Raw genomic sequence first — 19,533 nt, 5'->3', positions numbered from 1 at the left:
ACAAAACAACAAATAAGCATATAAAAAAATAGGGAATCGGGGCTCAAATACACAAAATAACCGGTCGGATCGTTACAATATCATAAACTCAAAGCTAAACATTCAAAAATCACTTAACTTATTCAGAATTTTCAAAAACTTTTGGTTCGATATTTAAAATCTGCGATGTAATATTGTGCTAGGAATATATTATTATTCTGTAATAATGTATTTTCTTTAAAGTCCAATTATGATTTGAAAATACATGATTGTCCAATGAAAAATAAGGAATGTGTAGAGTTTTTAATTAAATTAGTTAATTAATTAATTTTCTTTATCTGGATTTCCTCATCAATAATTTTCACTTGAAACATATGAAAGTTAGAAGAATCTTAACCTTTTAATAAAGTCAAAAATAAAAAGTGAAATATCCTACTTCTAAATTGGATCTAGTTTAAATTGCTCATTTAAATCATAATGAAAGTAGACATAAATGAAAGTTCTCACAGTTTTATGAGAAAGAAGGAATGATTAAGAGAGAAGAAAAAAGGCAAAATACATACTTTACCCATCGACCTTGTACTCAAATTCCTCTTACACACCTGTTAAATACGGGAATAGTATAACACACCAAAGCTTTTAAAAGTGTGTCAATTATACACCTTTTTTGCCATGTGTCACACGCGTGTATTACACATAAAAGAGGCGCGTGAAAACTACAAAATTCATCTGAAATTAAGTTTTTTATTTTATTTTTCCCCTTTTTAACTATTTTTTTACAAATTAAAGAAAACAAAATATAACCCATGTCTTCTTCCCCAACCCACACCCTAGCGATTCCTCCCCCCCCCCCCCCCCGTTTCGTCTTGTTCCCGAACCTCCATCCTAATTTTGTATACCTCTCATATTTCGTCTCTTCAACCCCATGACTAAGAAGAAAAGAGGAGCTATTGGGTCTTGTAAAATTCACCATTATTGACCTTTTGAAAAAGCATGAAAATTTAATCGGGTCTTGTTGATTTTGGTGTTCCATGACCTAGAAAATTAGTTTGAATTCGTGATTATTGTTGAATACCAATTGTCACAACCAGGATTTTTCACCCTCGGGAATCGTGATGGCGCCTACTGATGTGAGCTAGGCAAGCCAATCCTTAACTGCTTACTTCATTAACAAATTACTTCTTTTAACAATTATCAGTAATATCATGAAAACAACGAAATTAAATAAATATGCGGAAGACTTAAATTAAAGAAACTGAACAAAAATGTGGAAATCAACAAATGCCTCTACCCAAGAACTGGTGTCACATTACTCACGAACTCGTAAGAGTACTAAATACAACCGTTTGAAAGAAAAATGTAAGTTGTTTGTCTCGGAAACATGAGATAACAGACTAAAATAAAATATAGAGGAAACGTCGGGCCTGCGGACACCTGCAAGGCTACCTCGGTGTCTCACTGGACTGAAGGCTAGCTCCCATGCTACTGCTGCTGTCCAAGACCCGGATCTGTGCAAAAGAGCACAGAGTGTAGTATCAGCTTAACCGACCCCATGTGCTGGTAAGTGTCTGGCCTAACCCCGGCGAGGTAGTGACGAGGCTAGGACCAGACTCTAGATAAACCTGTGCAGTTATATACTATATGGCGGAAAAGTAAACAGGTAATAAGAAACAAAGCTGGGAAAGGGAAAACATGCTCTGGGGTAGCAGATAAAACAGAATATGAAAGAATAGTAAGGAAACTACAATTTAACTTCTAACACGGATAAAGAGAAATAAGGCAACTTTCACTTTCAGTTTCATCTTGTTGCAGGCGTGCAACCCGATCCCATTTCTCATATCTTGTGGTAGGCGTACCACCCGCTCCCATTTGAGTATATCTTGTGGTAGGCGTACCACCCGCTCCTATTTCAGTATATCTTGAGGTAGGCGTACCACCCGCTCCCATTTAAGTACATCTTGTGGTAGGCGTACCACCCGCTCCCATTTCATCATATCTCGTGGTAGGCATACCACCCGCTCCAATTTCATTATATCTTGTGGTAGGCATACCACCCCCTCCCATTTCATTATATCTTATGGTAGGCGTACCACCCTCTCCCATTTCATCACATAATCACAAGAAATCCCGGCAAGGGAACATAATTAATATAATAACTTCCCAACAAGGGAACAAAAGCAATATAATAATTTCCCGGCAAGGGAACAACAATATCGAAATAATCATCCCGACAAGGGAGAATCAACTATAACCAAATCCTAACTCATTTTGTACTCTGCTCAATTAATGACAATACTCAATCATGACAAAAATCTAAGAAAATAAAATCAATCTTTACTCGATATAGGAGATCATTAATTAAAGCATCCGAAGTGCCATCTAAGAGCAAAACAACATTAAAATTTAAGACTCATAGTCATGCTCGACACCAACGTATAGATACTCGTCACCATGCCTATACGTCGTACTTAACAATTAGCACATAGCAAAAATAACTCAACTCCTAATCCCTCAATCTAAGGTTAGACCAAACACTTACCTCAAATTTCCACGGTCAAATCAATCCTCAATTACCGCTTTTCCTCTTGAATTCGGCTCCAAATCGATTGTATCTATACAATAATGACTTCAATACATCAATAAATGCTAAACACAGCGAACCCAATGCCTAATTATAGCTTCCAAGCATTCTTCCCAAAATCCCAAAAATCGACCCCGGGCCCGCTTGGTCAAAACACGAGGTTTGTACCAAAATCAAATCACCCATTCACCCATGAGCCTGTATAATTTGTTTTCAAATTCGACCCCAAAATGAGGTCTAAATCAAGAAAAATTAAAAAGCCCTAACTCTACCCAATTCCCTAATTTCTACCCTTAATTACATGTTTTAGGCCTAGAAATTCAATAGATGTTGATGAAAATGGAAGAAAACGAGTTAAAGATTACTTACCCAAGAGATTATGGTGAAGAAATACTTCAAAAATCGCCCTAGAATTTTGGAGAAGAAAGAGTTTGTGAAGTTTTGTGAAAATCCCGTAATGGTTCTGTTTTGGAGTTTTAAAATAACTGGGCAAAATTACTCTTCGCATTTTGACAGACCCTTCGCGTTCGCAGAGAAGGATCCCCTCGAGCCCTCGCGTTCGCGTCCAATGGGTTGCGTTTGAGTAGGGTAATTACCCCACCCCCTGGCCAGGTGTTACACCACACGTTTTCATACGTGAGAGTACATCGTAAGTCATTGATGTAAGCTCGGAAATGAGATTCTATTTGGAAGCAAATAAAGTAAGTTAATCATGTTACCTTGGAGGTTACAAATATTTAAGATCATGAATAACGAGTACCAAGAGGGTTGGAAATCTTAGAAGCTAAACCAATTGAAGAAAATAAGTTTCGTCGAAAGTCGACAAGTTTCGAATGTTATAACATGTACTTTGGGGTGAGACTAGGGTTATTAACATGATAAGGAGGTTATTCTATGAGTTATTTTAGTCGTATGATATTCATTTTCTACATTTTGAAGGCAAGCAAGTTGTGGAACAAGAGTTGGCAAAGGTCATCACAAGTTACATTCATAAATTTGCTGAAATTTAGGTCGAATGTATCTGAGACTTTCTCCAAATATAATTGGAATCATGGGGTGTTATACATACGAAATTGAGGGTCTATGAGTCTAGTTTCTAACGCATTAAACCGTTCGTCAATACGACATCGGAGTAGAGAGATATTCGCATTTTCACGAGACCGCGCAAGCAGCTCCCAATGGGACCCACTTAGGCGGTGGTTGACCTACTTCAATTTATAAACGATTTGGACGCCTATTTTTGCTCATTTTTCAACTAAACTTCGTCTCCAAACTTCTCCTAACCCTCCTAAACATATACCACAAGGTTTTGAAGTGATTCCAAAGTGATTACACCATATTTCAACATCAAAACTTAGTTCTAGTGAAGAACAACACCTCTTTGAGGTTGTGTTGTCATTGAGGATTGTTGTGGGCTGTATTTGGATGAAATTCCAAGTTTTTGCTGCTGTCTAAGGTGAGTATAACAGCCTACTAATTGTGCTTAATCTTGCTTGTATGTTGGTTAAGTTGTTAGGATGATAAACTACAAGATAATACTTGGATTAGCTTAAGTCACTTCTATGGTGTTGTATTGCTATTAAGGGTTGTTGTAAACTGAATATAACTTGGATTTTGACTTGAAGTTACTGTATAAGGTATGTATATTGTGATCTTGCTTGTGCCTAAGGTTATCTTGATGTTGATTAAGTTAAATGGATGGGCTAGACATGAACTAGTGAATAAAGTTGCTAATTGAGGATAGTTGAAGTTGTGGATTATTTTTGTTGTTATAAATATATGGTTTAACGCTGGAATCATTGATTAATGACTTCATTATCATGTTAATGATACTTTTATGTTGAAGTAAGAAGTCTATAAGGATTGATAAGGGGTATACGGATTCCAATCGGAGCTTGCCGCTCGTCGTAATGTAGTTGTGACTTGTTGTTGTTATATGGTGTCTTGATATTGATAATTATGTATTGATGGATTGCTCTGGTAATTGTTGTTGGTATATGGTATTGGAGGAGGCCCTTGTTACAAGGGAGATGCTGCCCAAATTTACGTAAACGAGCTACTAGCTTAAGTTATAGACTTAGCCTTTGCTCAGCACTGATTTTGAATCTCCTTATACTATGATAGATTGTGTTGACTTGTTTGAAGAGTTGCTTGGAAGTGATTAAGGACTCAACGGGTTTAAGGTATGTTAAGGCACTTTCTTCTTTCTTTTGGCATGATCTAAAGTGAAATGAATACGCTACTTCATTACGGATCTACTCCTAGCAACTAAGGTTGTCCATGTTGTTCTTTCCTTATAAAATTATTCTAAGCAAGCGTGTATGATCCTTGAATCCTACTAAGGTTCATATTGAGGGTATGGATGTCCATAGCGTTCTTAAGTCACTCCAAAAGGTTTAGAATGTGATTCCATGAGTCTAGCATACATTATATATAGTATCTATTTTACTCTACCGAGCCGCTCTATAGTCGGCCGGGTACGGCACCTATTGTGCAACCACTGATCAGTTGGGTTTACCGAGCTCCACGTGGCCGGGTACGATTCTATCGAACCTTATGATGGTCGGGTACGCTTTTACCGAGTCCTCTTTGAGGTCGGGTACGATATGATGATGATGCCCACAGAGGCGAATGTTTTAAAATGTTTTATGTATATATATGTATTATGCATTTCATATCAGTAACCCCCAGAGGCACTCTGATGTTACAGGTTGTATCTCCTCTATCTCTCTCTTTACATTACTGTTCTTGTTTATGCTTTCCTGCCTAACATACTCGGTACTTTATTCGTACTGACGTCCCTTTTGCCTGGGGACGCTGCATTTCATGCCCGCAGGTCCCGATTGATAGGTTGACAGTCCTCCTAGTAGGCTATCAGCTCAGCGAAGGTGTTGGTGCACTCCACTTGCTCCGGAGTTGCCTATTTGGTCAGTATGCTTTGGATATGTATTGATTGATATGGCGGGGCCCTGTCCCGACCTTTATGATTTTATGTACTCTTAGAGGCTTGTAGACATATGTCAGGTGTATGGATAATTGTATGGCCTTGTCGGCCTATGTTTCGAGTTTACTAATGGTCATGTCGGCCTTATAGGCCCGTATGTCACATATATTAGTTTGTATATCATGTTGGGTCTTCATATGTTGACTATTCCCTTATGTTTTATTCTTGTTATCTCAGGACGAGTTTTCTAGCTCATTTACTCATGATAACATGATAAGAAAGATATGTTACGTTGGTACTCGGTTGAGTAAGGCACCGGGTGCCCGTCGCGGCCCTTCGGTTTGGGTCGTGACAGAAGTGGTATCAGAGCAGTTCTGTCCTAGGGAGTCTACAAGCCGTGTCTAGTAGAGTCTTGTTTATGGGTGTGTTGTGCACCACACTTATAAGCAGGAGGCTACAGGGCATTTAGGTCTGTCACTCTTTCTTCTTACTCTAGATCGTGCAGTAGAGCTCAGTTGTAAGAATTCAAACTCCTAAATTCGACTTTAGTCATAATACAACGATACCTACTTCCACAAAGATAGTTGGTAAGAGATTACATGTGGATGTGAAAGAGTTGAGTCAGAGGAACTCGATTTCACATCATACTTATGATGAGTAAATATGAGGTCTTCATATAAGACCTGTACCGGACGCCGGAACCAAAATACGGGCCCGACATCAACATGTTCTCATCAAATTTCATTTCAAAATTCCTTAACAATTTCAGAAAAACAATTTTACTCAAAAATTCATTTCTCGGGCTTGGGACCTTGGAATTCGATTCCGGGCATACGTCCAAGTCCCATATTTTCCTACGGACCCTCCGGGACCGTCAAATCACGGGTCCGGGTCCGTTTACACAAAATATTGACCGAAGTCAAATTTATTCATTTTAAACTCAAAACTTAGCATTTTTCACATAATTTCATATTTAAGCTCTCCGGCTACGCGCTCGGACTGCACACGCAAATCGAGGCGACTCTAAGTAAGGTTTTCAAGGCCTTGGAAGCACAGAATGGATAAGAACACAGGTGATGACCATTTGGGTCGTCACATTCTCCACCTCTAAAATAATCGTTCGTCCTCGAACGGACAGAAGAAGGAAGTACCTGAGTCAGGGAAAAGGTTGTCACACCTCCTTTTTCCGCCCCGCGAAGGGTGAAGGGAGTTTTTTTCCAATTAAAGGACAATTAGAACGGGATTGGTTTATTTATTTCAGAGTCGCCACTTGGGAGATTTAGGGTGTCCCAAGTCACCAATTTTAATCCTGAATCGAGGAAAAGAATGACTCCATATTACAGTCTGCGTACCAGAAATCCGGATAAGGAATTCTGTTAACCCGGGAGAAGGTGTTAGGCATTCCCGAGTTCCGTGGTTCTAGCACGGTCGCTCAACTGTTATATTTGGCTTGATTATCTGATTTTATACAAATATGAACTTATGTGCAAAATTTTATCTTTTTACCGCTTTCTTACTTATTGTTATTATTTTACGAGAATTGCAACGTCGTGGAAACATATCTCGAACCACGTTACATCAATGCACCCGTAGTTGTTTGGCATATCTCGACTCGGTTGAGATTTGGATTTGGGTCACATAAATGTGCACCCGAGTTAAGGAAAATAAATTATTAAAGGCGCGCCTAAAGCAACTAGCGTCTTGTTATTTTGGGGAAGGCCGTAAAATTCGCTAAACGGCCTGTCCTCGAATTCTAAGTATTTTAATATATACATTTAGAGGGCCTCGCAGCTTGTGCATTTTTGTTTGTCGAGGCTCGTCTCACTCATTATTAAAAAGAATTTGCAACGTCATGGAAATGCATCTCAGACCACGTCACAATCAATGTACCCGTGATTAGAGACACATTTCGATTTCGTTGAGATTTGGATTTGGGTCACATAAATGTGCACCCGAGTTTAAGGAGATAACATTATTAAATACGCGCCTAAAGCGACTAGCGTATTATTATTCTGGGAAGGCCGTGAGATTTGCTAAACGACTCGTCCTGGAAACTGAATGCTTCAATATATACATTTAACGAGGGCCCCTCAACTTGTGCGTTTTATTTGTCGAGGCTCATCTCGTCTTTATTTTTAAAGGATATCCTATAGCAACTACGTTTCTTGTCGCGTTTGTCTCTACTAATTGAAAGCAGAGATAGTCCTAGTTAATTATATGCTTGCAGGTCATTTATAGTAGGATTCAGAATGCTTTTAGAAATTCAGAAACAAGGTCGCGCCCCACGGGCAAGCGATCGGATCTCATGGGCCCAAACCTAGCTTATGCGGGATTGGCCAGGCCTGGGCCACTGATTTTCCGATGAAGGCCTGCTTAGCCCGTTTCGACTTAGGCTCAACCTTCGTGAGGTTGGGGAATGCAGACTTGTGCTATTTGTTATAAGGGTGTGGTTCGACAATTATAATGAGGCAGTTTATCAAAAGGGAAATGAAATTAACTAACATGGATAGTTTCATACTTTGACATGCATTTAAGGACATGCTAATCACAAAACACAACTAATTTCTAAGATGTAGCCTATTATACTGCCAATCCTCTTGTCTGTCAACCTACACACCATATGATATTAAATTATCCTACATTTACATTCACTATATGAGAGGACCAACTTCGGTACCCAGGCAAGAATGTAAACCATTACACACTACATGATACTCGATATAACAACTACAAGTGGACATAAACGTCTTCAAATCTTCTCTTTTGTATTCATGCTCAACTTTCAAGTTACATGGACAGTATTAGTCGTGTACCTGGTATAGAAAAACAAAAGAAAAAGGAGAATGATCAGCTGAGTAGTATGCAACAACACAGCAACAGCAGGTAAGCAGCAGTCAAAAATCAACAGCAAACAATCAGCAACAATGTCACCAATAGCCCACAAATAAACAGCAGCAGTCTCAACAGCAAGGAAAACCCAATAGGTGGTCGAGCACTAAGTAAACAATCCCAGACGCAGAGTAGCAAAACAGCAGAAACACCCAGAATACTCAATGTAACAGAAACAGCAAACCAATGACCACAAACAGCTCGGCAAATAACCAACAACAATTGGCAAAGACAGCTCGACCAACTTAAACTCTTAGGCAATTTTCAGACAGTGTTTGGTTACAATATTCTGAAAATTTCTTTGTGTTTCTTTTTTTTCTGAAGACTAAAAGTCCAGCCCCTTTTAAGTTCTGAAACAGCTTATTTATAAGCCAACAACCCAGTGCAGTCAAGCTGCCTGGATCCTGCCAATTGCAATCTGCCCATACCCCTTAGCTTCCCATGCCTAGAGGCATTTTTCTTGGTAAACTTAATCAGCCCCCCCCATGCTTTGTCCTATTGCTCTAATCAAGAGTTATTGGTTTAAAGTATTCATTTAATTCCCATACTCTTGTGTTTTGTTCCCCATTAATATTATTTTAATTGACACTTGACAGCTTCTTTAATCCTGAACACTTAGTCAGTTTCTTCCCCCCAACCAAAACTATCCCACAGACCCTTGATCATTGTTGTCTGGCCCCACCCTTTCATTCTATTGTATCTGTCAGTCTACCAGTTCGAATTCCCCCTCCCACAGCTAACAAACCAACCTACAATCAGTCCAACACAAGCATTTAACAAAACCAGCCAGTAAGAGTTAGGTCATTTGTTATTTGATGCTGTGAAACTAATGACAACATGTGTCGAGTCGACTTTGCGAGTTATAATGTATACTAACTAATCGCTGATCGACTGAACTCAAAACAGAACAAATGAGTGATTCAGGCATTTTTCCGAACAACGATGGAACTTTACGACACTTAATTATTTGACGACGTTACTCAAATCGACTATACCAACTAATATACGTAACAATTAATCGACAAACAACACAGACTAAACAAGGCACCAATTTATTTCAACACTCGGGGCATTTAACATGGAGTTTATGAAACTTAACTGGTCGACAACATCAGCCGAAGCGAACAAACATCTTTTGAAGTCGACCAAAAGATGGGGAGAACTGACAGAAAATAATCAAAAGATTCAGAACAAATATACGAACATATGCACAAACAAAAGGAAAGAAAAGAAGATTACACCGGGAACTTACCTCAACACGAAACAGGTTTGGTTTTTTAGGGTTCTTGAACTCAGATTTGGGATTCGACAAGTTCTGCTTGCATTTGACCGGAACCAAAGCTGATTAAGGCCTGAGGGACGTTAGGGTAGTGACTAGGGTGAATATGGGGTGGTTTGGTGTAGATCTAGGTTTGGTCTCGGATCTTCGAATGAAGATTCGAGACGTTCGGGGAAGATTCGAGGTAAGCTGAGTGTGGATTTGGAGAGGGGGGTCATGGTGGTTCAGGGGTGTTAGACTCATGGCCAACGGCACCGTTGCCGCCGGCTTTCAGGCGAAGGGGTGGGGTGGCGGCTAGGGTTTGGGTGTTAGGGTTGGTCAGGGAGACGATGAAGCCGGGGGGGGTTTTGGTGGATAGGGGGCGGGGTAACCAAGTTGGGCTTTATATGATTTTGAGGTTTAGATCCTGGCCGTCGGATCATGTGAGATCAAGGGCCAGGATCTACTCATTGAAGAGTGACGACGTCGTTCGGGGGCTGATGGTGGGTTGAGACCGGGTAGGGGATTGGATCGGGTCAAATTTGATGGGCCTAAGGGAAGGCCTGGATCCGTTGGATCAAGGGGTTGGACGGCTCAGATCAATTGGCTAATACGGCGTCGTTTGGGTTAAATGAGTGGCCCGATCGGGACCGTTCATTTGAATCAAATCAACGGCTCAACACAGGGACGCTGATACGGCGTCGTTTGGGACGTACCCGGGCAGCCTGTGCTTGGACTGGACCTGTGTCCTGGTTTTGGGCTTGATTTTGATTCATTTCTTGGCCCAAACCAATTTCATCACTCTTTTCTTTTTGTTTTCTAATTTTTAAAGAAAAATAAAAATAAATAAAAATAAATGAAATTAAAACAACCATTAATTTAATCACTTAACACAATTATCACACACATATAAAAATATTTGAAGTAGGTTAAATCACAACCTAGAATAAAAGATGCATATATATTTTTTGTGAATTTTCATTTAATGACCGAATTATGGTTTAATTACCATGACATACATATTCTGTATTTTGTTCGATAAGATTAAATGAAAAATGGACAGAGCCACAAATGACTAACAGCATACGTCACGAAAAATCGAAAAATTGTACAGCGAGGTCATTTGTCACTATTTTTTGTTTTCTTTTGGAGTGATTGTCCGTGAAGCAAAAATCACGTGCTTACAGCTGCCCCTCTTTGCTCGAAGACACGAAGGGTTTTTGCGCAAAGATAAAGCGAGCGATTTTTGCTCGTCCGAGTACTCCATGTGAAGCATTTTTTTGAAAAAGATTTGATCGAACCTTTACTTCAGAGGTTTCCTACATATCCTGGGCTGAACAGGAATCAGGTCAATGTAGTTCGGGAAATTTTGGTAGCTGGGACTACCGTGTGACTGTAGTGTTCGCCGTTGTTGTGTGCTGCTTACATGCTGCTGTAGGATGTTACCGCTTACCGATCTCCTTGTTACATTGTTCTAAAAGGAAAAACAAGAAGCTAGGCTAGACTGTGGATCATAAGATCTCATCTATCTTCAACTTGTTCTTGTCGCCTTGCTTTCTTGTCGGCTTGTGTTTTCCTCCGATGCTTTTATTTTGTGAACTTGAGGGATGGTACTGGCCCTTTGCTCCTCTGAGTACCAGTTTTCATCATTTTGCTCGGTCCGCTGGGGACATGGCCTTCTTCATTAAGCTTTCCAATGGTTCCTTTGGTGGTACGGCCCTCTTCATCAGACTTGTTATGTTGGGCATGGTCTAATGTTCGCAAGCCGCTTCTTTCAAAACGCGTCCTTTCTTCCTTCTGACGCATGCACTTGAGTTTGCAACCTTATGCTTCCCTGTGCTGGGGGGTTTTATTGTTTCCTGATGGGGATTCCTGTTGTAACCTTCCGCCTTCCGATGGGGTTAATGATTTCAAAATCTACACTATAAGACTAAACGTATTCCCGCATTATACTGGTGGGCGACCTAGAACATAAAGCATTCCCGCATTTTACTGGTGGGCGACCTAGAACAGAATGTATTACCGCATTTTACTGGTGGGCGACCTAGAACAGAATGTATTCCCGCATTTTACTGGTGGGCGACCTAGAACAGAAAGTATTCTCGCATTTTACTGGTGGGCGACTTAGAACATGAATGTATTCCCGCATTTTACTGGTGGGCGACCTAGAACATGAATGTATTCCCGCATTTTACTGGTGGGCGACCTAGAACAGAAAGTATTCCCGCATTTTACTGGTGGGCGACCTAGAACATGAATGTATTCCCGCATTTTACTGGTGGGCGACCTAGAACAGAAAGTATTCCCGCATTTTACTGGTGGGCGACCTAGAACATGAATGTATTCCCGCATTTTACTGGTGGGCGACCTAGAACAGAAAGTATTCCCGCATTTTACTGGTGGGCGACCTAGAACAGAAAGTATTCCCGCATTTTACTGGTGGGCGACCTAGAACAGAATGTATTCCCGCATTTTACTGGTGGGCGTCCTAGAACATAAAGTATTCCCGCATTTTACTGGTGGGCGACCTAGAACAGAAAGTATTCCCCTATTTTACTGGTGGGTGACCTAGAACATGAATGTATTCCCGCATTTTACTGGTGGGCGACCTAGAACATGAATGTATTCCCGCATTTTACTGGTGGGCGACCTAGAACAGAAAGTATTCCCGCATTTTACTGGTGGGCGACCTAGAACATGAATGTATTCCCGCATTTTACTGGTGGGCGACCTAGAACAGAAAGTATTCCCGCATTTTACTGGTGGGCGACCTAGAACATGAATGTATTCCCGCATTTTACTGGTGGGCGACCTAGAACAGAAAGTATTCCCGCATTTTACTGGTGGGCGACCTAGAACAGAAAGTATTCCCGCATTTTACTGGTGGGCGACCTAGAACATGAATGTATTCCCGCATTTTACTGGTGGGCGACCTAGAACAGAAAGTATTCCCGCATTTTACTGGTGGGCGACCTAGAACAGAAAGTATTCCCGCATTTTACTGGTGGGCGACCTAGAACATGAATGTATTCCCGCATTTTACTGGTGGGCGACCTAGAACAGAAAGTATTCCCGCATTTTACTGGTGGGCGACCTAGAACATGAATGTATTCCCGCATTTTACTGGTGGGCGACCTAGAACAGAAAGTATTCCCGCATTTTACTGGTGGGCGACCTAGAACATGAATGTATTCCCGCATTTTACTGGTGGGCGACCTAGAACAGAAAGTATTCCCGCATTTTACTGGTGGGCGACCTAGAACATGAATGTATTCCCGCATTTTACTGGTGGGCGACCTAGAACAGAAAGTATTCCCGCATTTTACTGGTGGGCGACCTAGAACATGAATGTATTCCCGCATTTTACTGGTGGGCGACCTAGAACAGAAAGTATTCCCGCATTTTACTGGTGGGCGACCTAGAACATGAATGTATTCCCGCATTTTACTGGTGGGCGACCTAGAACAGAAAGTATTCCCGCATTTTACTGGTGGGCGACCTAGAACATGAATGTATTCCCGCATTTTACTGGTGGGCGACCTAGAACAGAAAGTATTCCCGCATTTTACTGGTGGGCGACCTAGAACATGAATGTATTCCCGCATTTTACTGGTGGGCGACCTAGAACAGAAAGTATTCCCGCATTTTACTGGTGGGCGACCTAGAACATGAATGTATTCCCGCATTTTACTGGTGGGCGACCTAGAACAGAAAGTATTCCCGCATTTTACTGGTGGGCGACCTAGAACATGAATGTATTCCCGCATTTTACTGGTGGGCGACCTAGAACAGAAAGTATTCCCGCATTTTACTGGTGGGCGACCTAGAACATGAATGTATTCCCGCATTTTACTGGTGGGCGACCTAGAACAGAAAGTATTCCCGCATTTTACTGGTGGGCGACCTAGAACATGAATGTATTCTTTCTGAACCAAAAACTTATTTGGATGACATGACTGGTCCTTATGATCATAATGTGCACCATAGATTCCCGACCCGGTCTATTTGTATCAATCATCTTGCCTGATGGTCTTACTTGCTGGGGATAAAAGGGGTGTCCATTTCTTTGCGAACTTGGGTCCTTTTGCTGATCTATCTTGTCGCCTCATAGTGCCCTTGAGGGTTTTCACTAATGAGACTCTCTCTTTTCTCTCAGCTCCCGGCGCCTTATGGTGCCTGTGAAGGTTTTCACCGATAAGACTCTCTCGTTTTATATCTCTCATCTTCCGTCGCCTTGTGGTGCCCGCGAAGGTTTTCACCGCCAAGACTCTCTCATTTTATTTCTTCAACGAAGAATTGGAGTGATGTCGATATGATCCTCTCTTTTGGAGATTCCTTTGGACTATCAATTCATTTCCAGTTTTTCTGATCCTCTTCTTCGCCGGGGATCAGTGTATTATTCTCGACTTTATTTGCCTGACTTGGCACCTCTTGGATATTGATCGGGAGGTCTTTTGGACGTCGATGTGGGTTTTGGTGTGGGGCTAAAAGAAACGCTATCAAAAAAATGAAATAACTTTGATGGGTGATTCGCTACAACTTTTGGAATCAAACCTTTGTTGAAATTTTAAAACATAACCTCTGCCCCAGTTTTCTTGCTTGGGGGATTTTATTTTTACTCTATGTTGAGCTATGTGCATTACGCAGCCTATTATGCATGCTATGGACATTATGCACACTATGACTGAGCCGTGAGGCGCCTACGTATCCTCTTTGAGGAATCAGGTCAAACGTAGTTCCCACGATTTTGTTTTTCTAGTGATTTTATCTTCTTCTTTTTCATTTTCTTTTACAATTTTATTTTTCCATTAGTGATTCCAAAAGAGGGATATGAAAGAATAACTTAAGGCTCAAAAGGGGGAAACAAGGGTAAAAGGTGTTTGGATAGAAGAAAGAATTGCCTCCGTCATTTCATTATCCAATAAGTACCAAGTACAAACAAACGAACCAATAATTGCCATAATCAAAGAAATTACGCATAATATCTCTTGACTGCATCCGAATTGATAGCCATGTCAACACATCTTCCCTTGATATCCGTCAAACACAAAGCACCGTTGGATAATACTCTGGTCACGCTATAAGGCCCTTGCCAATTTGGGGCGAACTTGCCTTTTGCCTCGACCTGATGTGGGAGGATCTTCTTCAATACCTGCTGCCCTATTTCAAACTTCCTGGGGCGTACCTTCTTATTGTATGCCCTTGCCATTCTCTTCTGATATAGCTGACCATGGCACACTGCTGCCAATCTTTTCTCGTCTATCAAGCTCAACTGTTCTAGTCGAGCTTTGACCCATTCATCATCATCAATTTCGGCTTCAGCGACAATCCGGAGGGACGGAATTTCGACCTCCGCTGGTATCACGGCCTCATTTCCGTATACCAACAAATAAGGAGTTGCACCTATGGAGGTCCGGACGGTAGTGCGATAACCCAACAGAGCAAAGGGTAATCTCTCGTGCCATTGTCTAGATCCTTCCACCATCTTTCGCAGTATCTTCTTGATGTTTTTATTGGCTGCTTCGACCGCTCCATTCGCCTTGGGACGATATGGGGTGGAATTGCGGTGTGTAATCTTGAATTGTTGGCATACCTCTCTCATCAGGCTGCTGTTAAGATTCGCACCGTTATCCGTGATGATTACTTTTGGGATCCCAAATCTGCAGATGATATGGGAGTGCACAAAATCCACCACTGCCTTTTTAGTTACCGACTTGAAGGTTTTAGCCTCAACCCATTTGGTGAAGTAGTCAATGGTTACTAGAATGAACCTATGACCGTTGGATGCTGCCGGCTCGATAGGTCCAATGACATCTATGCCCCATGCCACAAACGGCCAGGGTGCTGACATCGTATGTAACTCTGTTGGCGGAGAGTGAATCAGATCTCCGTGTATCTGACACTTGTGGCATTTTCTCACGAAAGAGATACAGTCATGCTCCATGGTAAGCCAATAATATCCTGCTCGAAGGATCTTCCTTGCCAATACATATCCGCTCATATGTGGCCCGCAAACTCCAGCATGTACCTCTACCATGACCGTCGTGGCTTGACCGGCGTCTATACATCTTAACAATCCCAAATCCGGGGTTCTTTTGTACAGTACTCCTCTGCTGAGGAAGAAACCATTTGACAAACGCCGAAGGGCTCTTTTTTGGTCTCCAGTGGCCTGTTCCGGATATATCCCCATTTTGAGGTACTCCTTGATATCATGAAACCAAGGTTCACCATCTACTTCCTCTTCTACCGTGCTGCAATAAGCGTGCTGGTCACGAACCTGGATGTGTAGAGGGTCAACATACATTTTGTCAGGGTGGTGCAACATTGATGCTAAGGTGGCCAATGCATCCGCAACCTCTTTATGAACTCTCGGGATATGTTTGAATTTCAACGATCGAAATCGCTTGCTCAGATCGTACAAGCATTGTCGATATGGTATGAGTTTCAGATCCCGCATTTCCCATTCGCCCTGAATCTGATGTACCAAGAGGTCCGAGTCTCCCAAGACCAAAACGTCTTGGACATCCATGTCCGCAGCCAACCGCAGACAAAATGCAAGCTTCGTACAAGGCCATATTGTTGGTGCAATAGAAGCGTAGTTGAGCCGTAACAGGATAATGGCGTCCTGTTTCAGAAATGAGTACTGCTCCTATTCCAACCCCTTTTGCGTTTGCAGCTCCATCGAAGAAAAGCTTCCAACCCGGTTCCTCGGGTAACTCCAGCTCATTTGTATGCATCACTTCTTCGTCAGGAAAATACATTCTTAAAAGGCTCGTATTTTTCATCAACGGGATTCTCTGCCAAATGGTCTGCCAGCGCTTGGGCTTTCATGGCTGTCCTCGTCACATAGACGATATCAAACTCTGTGAGTAGAATCTGCCATTTTGCCAACCTTCCTGTGGGCATAGGTTTCTGAAAGATATACTTTAATGGGTCCAAACGGGATATGAGATAAGTGGTATACGAGGACAGGTAGTGTTTCAACTTCTGAGCCACCCAAGTTAGGGCGCAGCATGTTTTCTCGAGTTGAGTGTAATTGATCTCATATACTGTGAATTTCTTGCTGAGATAGTAAATGGCCTGCTCCTTCCTTCCTGTGTCATCATGTTGCCCCAGTACACAACCAAATGAATTTTCCAGGACCGTCAGATAAAGAATTAAGGGCTTCCCTGGCTTAGGCGGGACCAACACGGGTGGATTAGATAGATAACCTTTGATTTGGTCGAAAGCCTCTTGACACTCTGCCGTCCAACTTACCGCAGCATCCTTTTTTAGCAACCGAAATATGGGCTCACAAGTTGCCGTGAGTTGAGCGATGAACCTGCTGATGTAATTGAGTCTACCCAACAGACTCATTACCTTTGTTTTGTTCTTTGGCGATGGCAAATCTCGGATAGATTCGATCTTGGATGGGTCTAACTCAATCCCCCGTCGACTGACGATGAATCCTAACAGCTTTCTTGATGGAACCCCGAATGCGCATTTGGCCGGGTTAAGCTTGATATCATACCTTCGGAGTCTTTGGAAGAATCTCCTTAGGTCTGCTACATGGTCTTCCTGCCGCCAAGATTTTATGATCACATCATCTACGTACACCTCAATTTCTTTGTGTATCATGTCGTGAAACACAGCAGTCATTGCTCGCATGTACGTTGCCCCGGCATTCTTCAGTCCGAACGGCATTACCCGATAGCAGTAAGTTCCCCATGGCGTGATAAATGCTGTCTTTTCCGCATCTTCCTCGTCCATTAGGATCTGATGATAACCCGCATAGCAATCCACAAATGATCCGATCTCGCGCCCAGCGCAATTATCGATCAAGATATGGATGTTGGGCAATGGAAAATTGTCCTTGGGACTTGCTTTGTTGAGGTTGCAGTAGTCGACGTACACCCGGATTTTCCCATCCTTCTTTGGAACTGGTACCACATTGGCAAACCACTCGGGATATCGAGTGACCCGAATGACCTTCGCCTGCAACTGCTTAATCACCTCTTCTTTGATCTTTACACTCATTTCTGTTTTAAATTTCCTTAGCTTTTGCTTGACCGGAGGGTATGCCGGGTCAGTGGGCAATTTGTGAACCACTAAATTGGTGCTTAATCCCGGCATATCATCATATGACCATGCAAAAACATCTTTGAATTCCACGAGGGTTTTGATCAATTCTTCCCTGACATTCGGCTCAACATGGATGCTAATTTTGGTTTCTCGGACGTTTTCAGCGTCTCCTAGATTTACAGCCTCAGTGTCATTTAGGTTAGGTTTGGGTTTTTCTTCAAATTGGCACAGTTCTTGGTTTATCTCTTCGAAGGTTTGTCTTCGTCATATTCAGATTCATCGTCACAAACGACCTCTTGTATCATTGAGTCGGATTCAGATTGATTTTTTAGACTAGGTCGAAGATCCGCTGTGCATGCCATGTCATTAGAACCCGTAAAAAGAGAACTGTTCAGAAAGAAAAAAGAACAAGACAAAATTAAAATGAGACAAAAGAAGAGAACTTTATTAAACTTGCGGGATAAAAAGGGTTCACACTTTTACAAAACAAAAGTAAAATTTGTATTACACCCTGGAATAATCCGAGCAAAACAAAACAAACAAAAACATAAATCAAAGCCTACTACCAAGACTCCCCTCGGACAGGAAGAGGAGTAACTGTCCAATTGTTGGTTATGGCCTCAGGCCCCACAAACTGTATCTCTACTCTGCTGGAACCTTCTCCAGCCTCTACCGTACTAACATCAGCGAATAGCCTCTCGAAACTCTGATTCAGGTCCCTATCCATACCAATCAATGGTCCTAGAATCTTTGGGACTGGCGGCCCCTTGGCACTTGCTCTGACAAAAGACCTTGAGAGACGTGGAACCGGCTTGGGCAGAAACCAAACCCTCTTCTTCATTTTTTGCGCTTGTTTCCTATCTGCCGCGGTTGGTTTGAACCCCAACCCGAAAGTTTCCAGATTTTTAGGCAGGGAGACAGGTTGGAAAATCCCCTGAAGCTCGACTCCTAAGCCCTTTCCCGGCACAAATCCATTACCCAGCATTTCCGAGACCATCATGACTGTCGCGGCAGCTACCCTATGGTGCGGGATGATTTCTCCTTCAGCAATTTTGTTCGCCGACCCTGTATCGAAAATCTGGTAGACCCAAGGACCTTTGTCATCATCAGTCTCTATGAAGGGTACAATGGCGCCACCCATGGTGCATGCCGTGTCCTCGCCGTGCAGTACGACCTCTTGTCTATCCCACTCGAACTTCACCATCTAATGTAGGGTGGAGGGCACTGCCTTGGCTACATGAATCCATGGTCGTCCTATCAAAAGGTTGTAAGAAACTGTGGCATCTAACACCTGGAGCTCCATGGTGAACAGGACTGGACCGATGGTCAATTCAAGTACAACATCCCCTACAGTAGCTATTCCATTTCCGTCAAATCCTCGGACACAGATGCTATTCTTGTGGATTCTTCCGTGGTCAATTTTTAACTGATTCAGAGTGGATAATGGACAAATATTGGCATTTGAACCGTTATCCACCAATACCCGAGTAACTACCGAGTTTTCACATTTGACAGTTAGGTAGAGAGCTTTATTATGCTCTGTACCTTCCATCGGTAGGTCATCATCTGAGAATGTTACCCTGTTCACCTCGAAAATCTTGTTGGCAATGGTTTCCATGTGGTTTACCGAAATTTCGTTGGGCACGTGAGCTTCGTTTAATATCTTTATCAAGGCCCGACGATGCTCCTCGGAATGGATTAGTAATGATAGCAGCGAGATCAGGGCCGGTGTTTTCCTCAGCTGTTCGACCACGGAGTAGTCCTGCACTTTCATCTTCCTCAGGAACTCCTCAGCCTCTTCTTCGGACATGGGTTTTTTTG

The 19,533-nt window shown here is 42.1% G+C and overlaps 1 long non-coding RNA gene across 1 annotated transcript; it reads left to right on the top strand.

The window, feature by feature from the left end:
- The first annotated feature begins 3,750 nt into the window (after window positions 1-3,750).
- LOC138874477 (uncharacterized) lies at window positions 3,751-5,475 on the top strand. The gene is made up of 3 exons (XR_011401444.1): window positions 3,751-4,016; window positions 4,685-4,743; window positions 5,397-5,475. It is a non-coding gene; the product is annotated as an uncharacterized lncRNA (long non-coding RNA).
- Window positions 5,476-19,533: the final 14,058 nt, after the last annotated feature.

Source organism: Nicotiana sylvestris, chromosome 8 (assembly GCF_000393655.2).
Source record: "Nicotiana sylvestris chromosome 8, ASM39365v2, whole genome shotgun sequence".
Lineage (NCBI taxonomy): Eukaryota > Viridiplantae > Streptophyta > Magnoliopsida > Solanales > Solanaceae > Nicotiana > Nicotiana sylvestris.
This window is presented reverse-complemented; position numbering and strand designations above follow the sequence as displayed.